This window comes from Onychostoma macrolepis, chromosome 02 (assembly GCF_012432095.1).
Source record: "Onychostoma macrolepis isolate SWU-2019 chromosome 02, ASM1243209v1, whole genome shotgun sequence".
NCBI classification, from domain to species: domain Eukaryota; kingdom Metazoa; phylum Chordata; class Actinopteri; order Cypriniformes; family Cyprinidae; genus Onychostoma; species Onychostoma macrolepis.
This window is the reverse complement of record NC_081156.1, coordinates 30,380,536-30,392,433: the sequence shown is the minus strand read 5'-3', so window position 1 is coordinate 30,392,433 and position 11,898 is coordinate 30,380,536. Positions and strand designations below refer to the sequence as shown.

The following is an 11,898-nucleotide window of genomic DNA, read 5'->3' as shown; positions in this document are numbered from 1 at the left end:
AATGTGTTTCCAATAAGGTAAAAATACCCCAGTTTCAATGGCAAATACCCCTCTTGAAAAAATTATTTGCAATTTCTGATAATGTTACTTCTAGTAGACTTAAAATTTCTATTTAAACCATCTTTAAAACATTTTTGACATATTCCCCATTAGGGTTTGGAATCGAAAATCAATTCCAATTCCAGAATCGGATACTTGTTGTAAAATTAAAATTTCAATTCCATTAATCAATTCCTGTGTGTCCTGTCTTTTTTATTTAGGTGGCAAAAATGGGCTGTTTGAAATGTATTTGTCTTTGAATCATTCATTCAAGCAGAGCTTCATTCAAAAACATTGATTCATCCAGTAATGAAACAAGTAAATCTTGAGTGAGTCATTAAATCACTCCATTCATAAATCCCGTGAGATTTTGTGGAGAATTATTCTGAACTTGTAAAAAGAAAAAAATTAATAAATAAATTTTTTTTTAATTTTAGCAGTAAAACTATTTAAAATGCTATGGTAAAAACCTGGTAATTTCCTACTGGTAAGTTTACTCTGAATAGTTTTTTTGTTTTTTTTACAGTGATGATTATAAAGAAACCGTTTTTGTTGGCATCAATAACCACAGCTAGAAGTGCCCAGCAGTCTGAAGCAAATGTTTCCCTGCCGCTTGAGCTTATAGATTAGAAAGAGGAAAGATTTTCATTTTCTGCTCCTGATCACCCATCAGCAGGGCCCATTCACTGACTCATAATGGCCGTTTCTAAGCAACATCAGCAGGAGTCATTCGGCAAGAAGTCAACACAACATAACTGGGATACTTCTGAGGTCAGAACTTCTCTGCCCTGAGTAATGTGTTCATTTTGAATATAAGAGTCCCTCGAACTCTACAAGTGCTTTCAAGCTAGGTGAGTGTGTGAGAAGCAGCAGCTCCGTTAAATTAGAAAACAAAAAATAATGCAAGAATAACTTGTAATGGTGCACCACAGACACATGCATGTGAAAACAGATCGACATTAGATGAAAGATGCAAAAGCACTGCACAAGTTCAGCATAGCGTGAGCCAATCATGTTTCATTAGCTCAAAACAAGTTACATGGCAGCATCTTAAGCTACTTAAAGATCTAGTTGCCATGACAACAAGAATGCTACAAAGCCTTCATCTACTCTAAAGAACCAAAATCCTATTAAAGCTATTTTTCAACGATGATTCAATAAAGCAGCATTATTATAATGCTTTTTTAGCACTAGATTTGCTGCATGCAGCCCTGGGACAAGGCTTTAGGACTTTGTAAGGAAATGCAAGTTATTATTTGGACATATTACATAATAAGGAAGGATCTTAATGCTAAAATAGTAAATTGTGGTTGTTCTGTGATCGTGAGTTTTTCCTGTGATCGTCTCCCTGAAGCACTTTACAAACCTCCACACCGTCTGATAAGCCATGAACAAACCCACGCTTCTGTCCTTAAGGATTTACGTCATGGAGAGAGGTGGGCATTTAAAGTTAATTCTTGTTTATGCTTCTCTGCCTGTGTCCTTCATTAACACTTTCATCAATGGAATCAGTTTTCTCTATCTGAAGGGGAATGATGTCATATTCTCATCCTCTGACATATTGTTTTAGAAACAGTATAGCTAAAACCCTGCAAAATGCTTGTGACTATATTAATTTAAACAAATAAAAAATAGCTCACAGAATACATACATAATAGTCAAATACTCCTTGAACTATGAACTTTTATAAAACAATTTGAATGACTTGTAATGTGAAACACAATATAAAACTTGATTTTTGAGCCATTGATTAAAAACAGTAAAAAAACAGGTGAAGCTACAACCCTGCAAATGTTTGAGAATGTAATTATTTAATTTTTTTTTTTTAAATGCTCAAAAAACAATATTAATGTGTGTGTGTGTGTGTGTGAGAGAGAGAGAGTGTGTATGTATATATATAATCCTTTCAGTAACAGCAGTCATGGTCATGACCTCTTTCTTTCTTTATGAATTTTGTTCACTTAATTTAAGTTTGTTTCTGGGGTTCTGAAGTTCGTTTCTCATAGTGAATGACATAATTGCTTGATAAAGAAAGTACAACAATACATTTGACATTGTCATTGCTTAATATGCAAAACTACTAACAAAATAATATACATTTGTTTAATATATTTGTAATATTTTTGGATAATATTTTTGTTTGCAATTGCAGGAAGAACGACTTTTCTACGGTGCTGTCTAAATGGCATGGTGAATTTTATATCTAATTTCTAATAAATAATTTTTAAATAATAGCTAATTAAATAATCAAATGAAGAGGATTTTTATTCATGGATTATTTCTATTGCACTCTGTTGGCAAAAACGCTGGAATAATAATAATTTTTTTTTTTTAAATCCTTCATTTTGTAACCCAATACGTACAATGCTCTGTCATGGAGCTCTATGGCATTGCTCCACATATGCAGACAAAATAGCTTTCCCCTTACGACACAATTGGCTCATGTATGGCAGCACAGGCGCTGCTCTCTCTTTAACTCATATTAAATTCCACTGTAAGAGGAAAAGAGAGAGGAGGGGTGGAAGTTTGAGGGAAGAGTTTGTGGTTTGAGATAGCACGCTTTCACCGGGCACCATGCCAGAACCTTTTCCATCCGGCTCATGTCTGCTGCTGGGTTATATATGTGGCTGGTGATGTAATGCTCAGGACAAGATCCAAATGACAACTCCCCTTTTTCTTTTCCAGAAAGGTGAAGCAGACAGTGGAAAATTCGGGTGAGGATGCCAAGCAATGTGAGCTACACTGTAAAAAAAAAAAAAAAGAAGTTGAGCAAACTTAAAAGTTTAAAGGGATAGTTCACCCAAAAATGAAAATTTGATGTTTATCTGCTTACCCCCAGGGCATCCAAGATGTAGGTGACTTTGTTTCTTCAGTAGAACACAAATGATGATTTTTAACTCAAACCATTGCAGTCTGTCAACACGGCACATGGCATCCGATGCGTGACGTCTATATGTGCTCTGGTGTAGTTTACGCAATTTGAAAAGTCAACACTCCCGAATGAGTTCACGCGAGCAAACTTAATCTTTTAGGTTTAAGTCGGTTTGAACAATCAGGATAAGCGCAAGTAATTACCATTTTGATTAGCCGTTATACCCACAATCTCTGTGCACTGTGTAAACAATGAGTGACGTATACACGCGACAGATCGCTTCCGGCGCTTGCATAAACTATGCCAGAGCACATACAGACGTCACACACCGGATGCCATGCACGCGGTCAGGGCAGTTGGACATAGTGGTGTATTAGAGGTAAAAAATTATTTAAAAATACTGTTCAGTTTCTCGCACAAACCGATCGTTTCGTGTCTTAGGACATCAATGTATCGTCACGAGCTGCAGGGTTTAATTTGGATTTGTCTGTGCATGTTTTTTTTTTACTCTCAAATAGTGTGTGCATTGACTTGCATTATAGGACTGACAGACTGCAACGGTTTGAGTTAAAAATCTTCATTTGTGTTCTACTGAAGAAACAAAGTCATCTACATCTTGGATGCCCTGGGGCATTTTTCATTTTTGGGTGAACTATCCCTTTAAGGATAGTTAACTTTTAAGTTCTCTCAACTTTAGATTTTTTTACTGCACTGTTAAAACTTAAAGTTTAAGGCAACCAGCTTCAGCAAATTTTTTTGTTTTCTCAACTTGTTGTTTTAAGTTTATACAACAAAAAGTTGAGAAAACTCAAAAATCTCCTAAAAAAAAAGTTTAGAAAACTCAAAAATCTGTTGAAGCTGGTTGCCTTAAACTTTTAAGTTTGCTCAACTTTTTTTTTACAGTGTACTTTCTACAGGAGACAGGAGAGAGAATGTACCCAATGTGCAATTAAACTCATTTTAATAGCTTTTTGAAGTGTCATCATACAGTGCAGGAGGATAAATTAAAAATCTAATTTCACTTAAATTACATCCTTGGAACAATGTGTTCTTTTAAATGGGAGTTAGCTTCTGTATTTAAGGCCAGAGTAATTGGAAGCTTTGTATGAAATAGGTAGGGATTGTTAGCTTTCAATAAACTTCACAGTTACTTCTTTTTTTGATCGATTTACAGTAGACAAAAGAAGCATGTCTTATCTCACCTGATTTCTAATCTTGTAAAAATGCATGTAAGTATGTTTCAGCATTATTTTTTAGTGTTATTATTTACTGAGGATGAGATGGGCGGTCATGTTAGAGTTTATGTCATGAGAATGGAACATTTTGATCAAATTAAGCCAAGAAGATGGCATTATAAATATAGCAAGCTAACCTTTTCACTTGGTTATGAAAGAGAGAAAAGTTATTGAGTGAGAGTTCGAGTGCAAAGTAGGACATCAAAGCAGAATAATTCACATTTAATGGACAATTTAATAGGCTAAAAAATTGTACTAGGAAAACCAAAGGACTCACAGACAGTTTAAAGGAGCCACAGACTATTTTTCATCCAGAATGTGTTTGAATCATGAGCATTTGAATAAACTGTCAGGCAGTAAAAATCCTTGACTCAGTCAAGTCAGTTTGGCTTTAGATTATTTTGATAATGATGCATTACTATATTTGTAATAATATTTGTGAAAGCATTTTTATGCTTATGGTCCATTTTTAGTGTAATTGACCTATTTTATACTTTTCAATAGGCCTGCTGAATGAATTCAACCAAATTTTGGTCTCTTAGATTTCCCACACACTCTCAAAAAGAAAGGTACAAAAGCTGGAGTGATACCTTTTCAAAAGGTATACCTTTGTATCTTATTTACCCATAAAGGGTGCATATAAGTACCTTAAAGGTATATATTAGTACCTAAAATGTACATATCAGTAACTTTGAAAAGGTACCATAAAGGCTTGTTTACACCAAGAACGATAACTATAAAGATATCTATAGCAATAACTATATTAGTGTCCACACCAACGGATAATGTTTTATAAGTGCGTGTGCAGTTTTGTCATGCTTTAATAAATTGGATGGATTCTGATTGTCTGTCAATGATTTTATCATTCATAAGTTAAAAATAAATCATTCTGAAAGTGATTCCAACGATATTGTTCCTCTGTGATGTTATTGTTGATGTGAACATTCTATTCTCATACGATTAGAACGATTTTTAAAACTTCATCTTCATTGTAATTGGTCTGCGCGTAATCCTGAAATGTCAATCACTGCAAAAAATAAAAAAAGTACCCCATAATAAAACAATAGGTGAACTTTTTGCTGGAAACCACTCCAATAATGCGTCATTCAATAGCCTTGTTATGGGATTGTTTTGGCCTTCGGTTATATTTTACGTGCGTCACTTTCACAGCATTTCACGAAACCCAAAAGATCCAATGACAAACACACTCAAACATAGCATAAACAGCCTTTATCTGATGAGTATCTAATAAAAGTGGAACTATTAGAGTGGGTCCCACTCAATTCACTGACTCATGGCTTTTTCAGGCATAAAGTGCTTCCGGCGGGACAACAAACACCCACATGGCCCTATTAAATCGCCTGAACATTCAGAACGAGTTATTTGGTTTGCATCCTCATTCAGCCCGTTTTTTCCTGTCTCTGATTCTGTCATGTAATCCATTTGTGTACTCACTATCAGGCCTCATTGTAGAATGACACATTTCATTTTTCAATATTTGAATTTCATATTTAATTTCACCAGAGAACACAATGTTCTCTTTGTGCTAACTGGATCAAATCCTGTAAAATATTAATACAATGGTATTTGGGCTTTCAGGCAGGATTCATTAGTGCTCAGAAAATGCTAGCAGTAGTAGACATCACACTAATGATCAGCTGTTAATTATTTATATGCATTTGCCTGTATAATAAAATACCTGCCTTCTGTACAGCGGAGAGCAACTGAGGATTTACAATAGCTATGTTTTTGCTTAATATTCTCAGAAACAAGAGTGACAGACAGAAAGAAAGTGTTTCTGTATCTGTGAGAGTTCTTTGTAATGATCTGGTACGATTTGATATTCAGTCTTGTGGATCCATATTGGAAGAGATGAATGCCATCTGGGCCATCTGGTGTTATTGAGATGTTTTTTAAAGAGCTGTGTGTGTATGAGAGAAAGGATCAAAGGAAACATCTCATTCATCTTCTTTGAGCATTTACATTTTTTTATTAAATATGATCACCTTAGGTCGGGGGCCACCAAACTTGATACTGGAGGGACGGTGTCCTGCAGAATTTTGTTCCAACTTGCCTCAACATACCTCCCTGGAAGTTTCAAGTATACCTGGTAAGACATTGATTAGCTGCTTCAGGTGTGTTTAATTAGGGTTGGAGCTAAATTCTGCAGGACACCGGCCCTCCAGGACCGTGTCTGGTGACCAGTATTGGGAATAACGCATTACAAGTAACGCGAGTTACGTAATCAGATTACTTTTTTCAAGTAAAGTAACACATTACTTTTTAATTTACAAGAGAATATCTGAGTAACTTTTTCAAATAAGTAACTCCAGTTACTTTCCATAAAAAGTAAGTAACATAATTAGTTACTTTTTTTAGGGCGTAATGCAATATTGTAATGCATTATGTAACTTTCCCCAACACTGCTGGTGACCACTGCCTTAAGGTATTAAAATGCGAAATGTTGCATTGTCCTCACTGATTTCTTGCAGCCTTATGCCATATTCAGTACAACAGCACTCTTGCTCATGCGATACTGCTTAAATGGTAGATGGAACTAATATAATGAGCTATGCAAACACAAATGATTGGAAATCATCGTGGGAATCACAATCAGCAGTTTGCAAGAGAATAAAACATGTTTACTCATCACTCAAATGGCTGTTTTAGCAAATCAAACCAGAACATTGCCTGTGTACTTTCTTAAAATAAGCAAAAATAAATGCAGGCAGAAAAAAGAAAACACGATTATAAAATTGGCAATAGACAGGATGTTGCATCTTCTAACGCAGGGGTTTTCAAACCTGTCCTGGAGAACCCCCTGCCCTGCACATTCCCTCATCTAACACACCTGATTCAACTCATCAGCTCATTAGTAGAGACTGCAAGAACTAAACTGGGTGTGTCTGATTAGGCAGACATACAAAATATGCAGTGCAGGGGGTCCTCCAGGACAGGTTTGAAAACCACTGTTCTAACAGATGGCGATGGAGAGAGTGTTTCCCTCTTATATTGGTTTATTTTGAGTGCACTAATAAACTCAAGTGCTTTCTTAAAAATGTACAGCCTTAGGCTATAGGTAGGGTATCATAAACAGTAAGTTGGAAATGGATTTGTTGCAATCGATGTGCAAAGTAACCATAAAATATAGGACTACCTCTGGGAACACTGCAGCTCCAAAATGTGCCGTTTGATAACTAAAGGCAAAACAAGTTTTATGAAATAGATGAGATGTTGCGCAATAGCATCTGCATGAGATGTTATGTATTATGTTATGTGAGATGCTGTGTTATGAAATGCCAATGTGCCTGAGGTGAATAGGAATTTGTTACTAATCGTTATAAATGTACATGCACATATTAATCCGACATAATGCTACTTCACTGCATGTATGTTAGCCTATCTATAATACGTACTGGACGATTCCGAGCAATCACGCACGTCCATCCAGTCTATTCTAATAGTGTCACATGCCGTGTTTCGCGCATACAGGGCGAGACCACATTGACTGTACACACACTTGTATAACCGTTTGTATAACACTTCGGCGTACTCGGCTTCCCCGGACCAACCACACTCTTTTCCCTCGTCAGCGTCCCATTCACCAGCTTTCTCTTACTACTGATTTGCCCATACGCAACGCACGCTGTCACTGGCCATGGGTGTCCACGTGAGAGGTATGACATACTTATGTAAAGAGACTGGCGGTCCTTTCGGCCAATCACAGCGCGCTTCTGGTATTTCCGCATTTTTCGCATGCAAATTAGCGGGTTTTGACCAATTGGAGCGCTCGGTGGGAGGAGTTTGAATTCAGGTCATGCTGCTAGCTCGGGAGATCCAGGGCAGCGGTGTGAGAGAGCTTTCAACGCTGAAGTGTGTCAAACTGATGCTGCGGCTTGACTGGAATTTCAGGAATATTATTTTATTTAGCCGGACTTTCAGCCGAACAGGACGGAAACCAGCTTTGAGACGTTCATCCTGTACGAAAAGGAAGACGTGTTTAAGTTATCAGGTAGGATACATTAATGTTTTAAAGAGCCGGTTGAGTTGTATAACATTTTCCATTGACTGCAATGTGACCAGTGTTCATAAACAAGTTTGTGTCGTGAACACAAAGTGATGTTCATATAGATGCACGGTCACATATGTAAAACACATCGGTTCGGTCATATATATGTCAAAAATGTATATTTTATATGTATTGAACTTAGGCGTTGCATAACTGTGTCAGCGATTAGGTCATCTCCGGTCAGTGCTCTAGAGCAAAGCCCTATATATCACTATAGTTTTGCCCTTCTTGTTTACCTCAACCAAAAAAAAAAAAATCCATACAACTTTTAAAATTTAAATGTACCCCATTTACTGAGACTACAGTATATAGAGGCATGAGCCAAGAACTCGTAGTTATGAGCCAGCCTACTAGCCTCATTGTCATGGCAAGCCATTTTAACATTTATTCCTTAAAATTAACTAGTATCTTTTTTTTTTAAATTATTGTTCGTATTTAATTTTGCATGTCTAGTAATAAATTCATTGGTAACTAACAACTTTTTCAACTTCACTTGCAGCTATTCATTACTTGCACGTTAAATATTAACTAGTATGGATTCAGTTAGTCACTTATTTAAAAATGTTCTTAGTAACACCTGGAATAGATTCTATAATAAATAAGTGTTATTACTCAGTTTTTTATAGGATGACTGGAATATATGCTAGGACATATTCTAGTAATAGTTGTATAGTTATGTAAGGAATAAGTAATAGTTTCTAAAGAATAAGTATCAGTAGCATTGTTTAGTTAAAATGTAAAACTTACTCTAATTACTTGCTAGTAATAAAAAAAACTACTAGTAACATAAAAGTAGACACTGTTAATAAAAGAATAAATGTTTAAATGGCTTGCCACAGATTTCCCTCGCAAAAATGAATGAATCTCAACCTGATCTACTGTATAGGTCTGGATGTGGTCGTTGTACGTCATTGCAGGCAGTATATATAATTGTCACGAGTAGAGTCATGTATGTTAGATAATGTCTTGCTGTAACCCATGCCTACAGTTCAAACTTATGCATGAGACAACGAATGAAGCACTTATTGCATGTTTTAGTTTGCATTAATTCATAAAATTTAAATCGAATTCACTGCTAGTATGTGGTCATTTTAATTAAGAATACAGGAAACCCATATTTATTTCTTTAGGAAATGTTAAGCAGAATAATAGTCTTAATCACCATTCACTTTTATTGGATCTATTTGCCATTCAATGAAAGTGAATGGTGACTGAAACTATCCTTCTGCCTTACTCTCCTTTTGCATTCCACAAAAGCAAAATGTTAATGCGTGTTTGGAACAACATGAGGATGACTGAATTGTTATTTCTGGCTGTGCTTTGCTTTTAAATTGATTTTAAAAGGGTAAATATAGCCTGAAGTTGGCAGTTGTCCACTGCAGCGTATGTTGAGCTTGAAGTCAGATAGGCGGAGGTGGGGAGAGGAGTGTTTGCAGGCTATTAAAACTGACCTACTCCTACAAGAGGTGCTCCAAATACCTTAATCTGCCTCTAATGTATGGAGCACATAAACTTGCATGTGCATTGAAATACATTTTTAAAAAAAATGTTTTCAGCACTTTTCACAAAACACACTGTGAAACTTTACAGAAAATCATGATGTTAATGTTCATAAAATCTCAATATGTTCATGCCTAGCAGATTAGAGCTGAGCAATTAAATCTGAAATTTTGCAGCGGTACAAGCAATCAAGCAGTTGAGAGATGCTCTATATTGCCCTATGTGAGTGTATGTGGGTAAAGTTTCTTTTTCAGCATATTTGTCTCCCTGGTCTTTTTCTCAAAGTTGGCAGCTAGTTGTACTCATTTGTTTGCAATAATTTCCCAAAATGTTTTGCATGATATAAGTTAATGTGCATATATTTTGCCATATTCATTTGCATATGTTGTGATTTATTCTATTTACAATGTGCAGGTTAAATGCAGAGTATTAACTGTAGTCTGTAATGTGTTTTCATTCATAATCTGCTGTGATTTGCCTCATGCTTCATTGTTTAAATGGAATCAGGAGGTAGAATGTCAATTTTCTTGCTTTTCTGTCTTGTATTTAATCTATTTTCTTGGCCAAGACAGTCGAAGTTGCACAGCTTGATCCAAATGAGAAACCAGAGACATGTAATTGTTAGATCTAGAGATGCTGGAATAACGGTTAGCATGCAGCAGCACTGACGTAATCAGGAACTCACCATCATTTGCTCCTAACAGTATTTGGACACACAAATAATCTCAGTTACTAATATTAGATAAGATGTAGATTCTCATTTTTGCATCTACTAAGGATAGCACCTGAATTCAATAACAACTGAAATAAAATATGATTGCTTTATATGTGCGAGTGGAAACAATGTCATTCTTCAAATAAAGTTGTTTTAAATACATGCTGTAGGGCCACGTATTGTTGAATTTCGCACTCTGGCTATAAAAGAGAAAGTGTGGGTGAGCAGTTTGGTGATGTGTCTGATATCAAGACTCGCTCAACAAGATAGGCTGAAAGCATTGGCAGTTGAAATGGGATTGGCTGCCGTGGCAGAGGCAGTAGGAGGGTAGGAAGCAATGACGCACGAAGACTGTCCTCGGGTGCATTTTTATGTATTTACAGACTATTACTGGCAGAGCGCCACACGCACAGTCCATCAAGCCAAAGCTTTCATTGATATTATCTTTCCGAGTTTAAACTTTAGTCGGTTGAGTGGTTCAGTATGAGAAACAGGACAGTCATGGAATTAGATTATGCAGGCTATGTGATGTTTTAAAATACAGTTTTATTGGCAGTTTTTGTGTGTGTGTGTGTGTGTGTGTGATTTTTATTTTAATTTTTCCCTTTAAGGTGCTTTTTGCATTGAAAAAAATCTCTTTAAACACCTATTATCGGACAGTTTTGATCATGGAATGAATTAGTAATAGCTGACAATAAAATTCTGCATTTTATCATTGCTGTTGGTTGCAAAATTAGGCCTATTGAGTACAACTTTAGGTTATTTGTGGTTACATGTGAAGAATATCATTGCGGTTTCATTTGTGGCAAACTTTGAACTATTACAAGTGTTTGGCATGAAAACTTAGATTTATTGCATTAAATAATTGTCTGCAGACAGAATCTAATATAGACATATAGATCCTCATACACTGTATATCATTCTCTGCATGCCTTTGATTTCATAAGACTGTAACTTGAGAAGAGCCTCCTCTTCCCGAAATGGGTCCTACCTACACAAAACAAGTGGAATCTCTGCGTATGAGCTGTGAGATAAGTTGTGATTTCCCTTGAGGGGTTTTCCAGCTACTAACCTGGCCCTGCTACTTTCACCTTCTCTGGTGCCTGTCTGTGCACCTAAAGTACGTAGAGGAGTAGGAGTGAAGATAAGTAATTGATTGATAGAGTGCTTTTTTCCTGGATGGAGAGAGAGAGATAAAGGTCTGGTTGGAACCAACCACTGGGTATGCTTGTCGCGTTTTGTTTTATAGTGGGCACCAGGATAAACGTTTGGACTTTGTTCGCTTTGCACGCACATTTTGATTTGGAGATCGCAGAAACTTAAAGAAACACTACCATATTCATTCGCTAACCTGTCTTAATCGCCTTTTTAAAAGTGTTTCTTTTAGAACCGAGGACTTGAAAGATCTCAAATACTCTGCTGAGCATGTCGATAATGCATAGAGTAAACAAAACATGTCAAATTTAGG

At 36.2% G+C, this 11,898-nt stretch overlaps 1 protein-coding gene across 2 annotated transcripts in view; it reads left to right on the top strand.

Annotated features, from left to right (window-relative positions):
- Window positions 1-7,981: 7,981 nt before the first annotated feature.
- Window positions 7,982-11,898, top strand: part of per2 (period circadian clock 2) — a 30,151-nt gene continuing 26,234 nt past the window's right edge. For both annotated transcript variants that reach the window (XM_058749154.1, XM_058749145.1), the window contains exon 1: window positions 7,982-8,158. The gene's annotated coding sequence lies outside the window, so the exon portion shown is untranslated. The remainder of the gene's footprint in view (window positions 8,159-11,898) is intronic.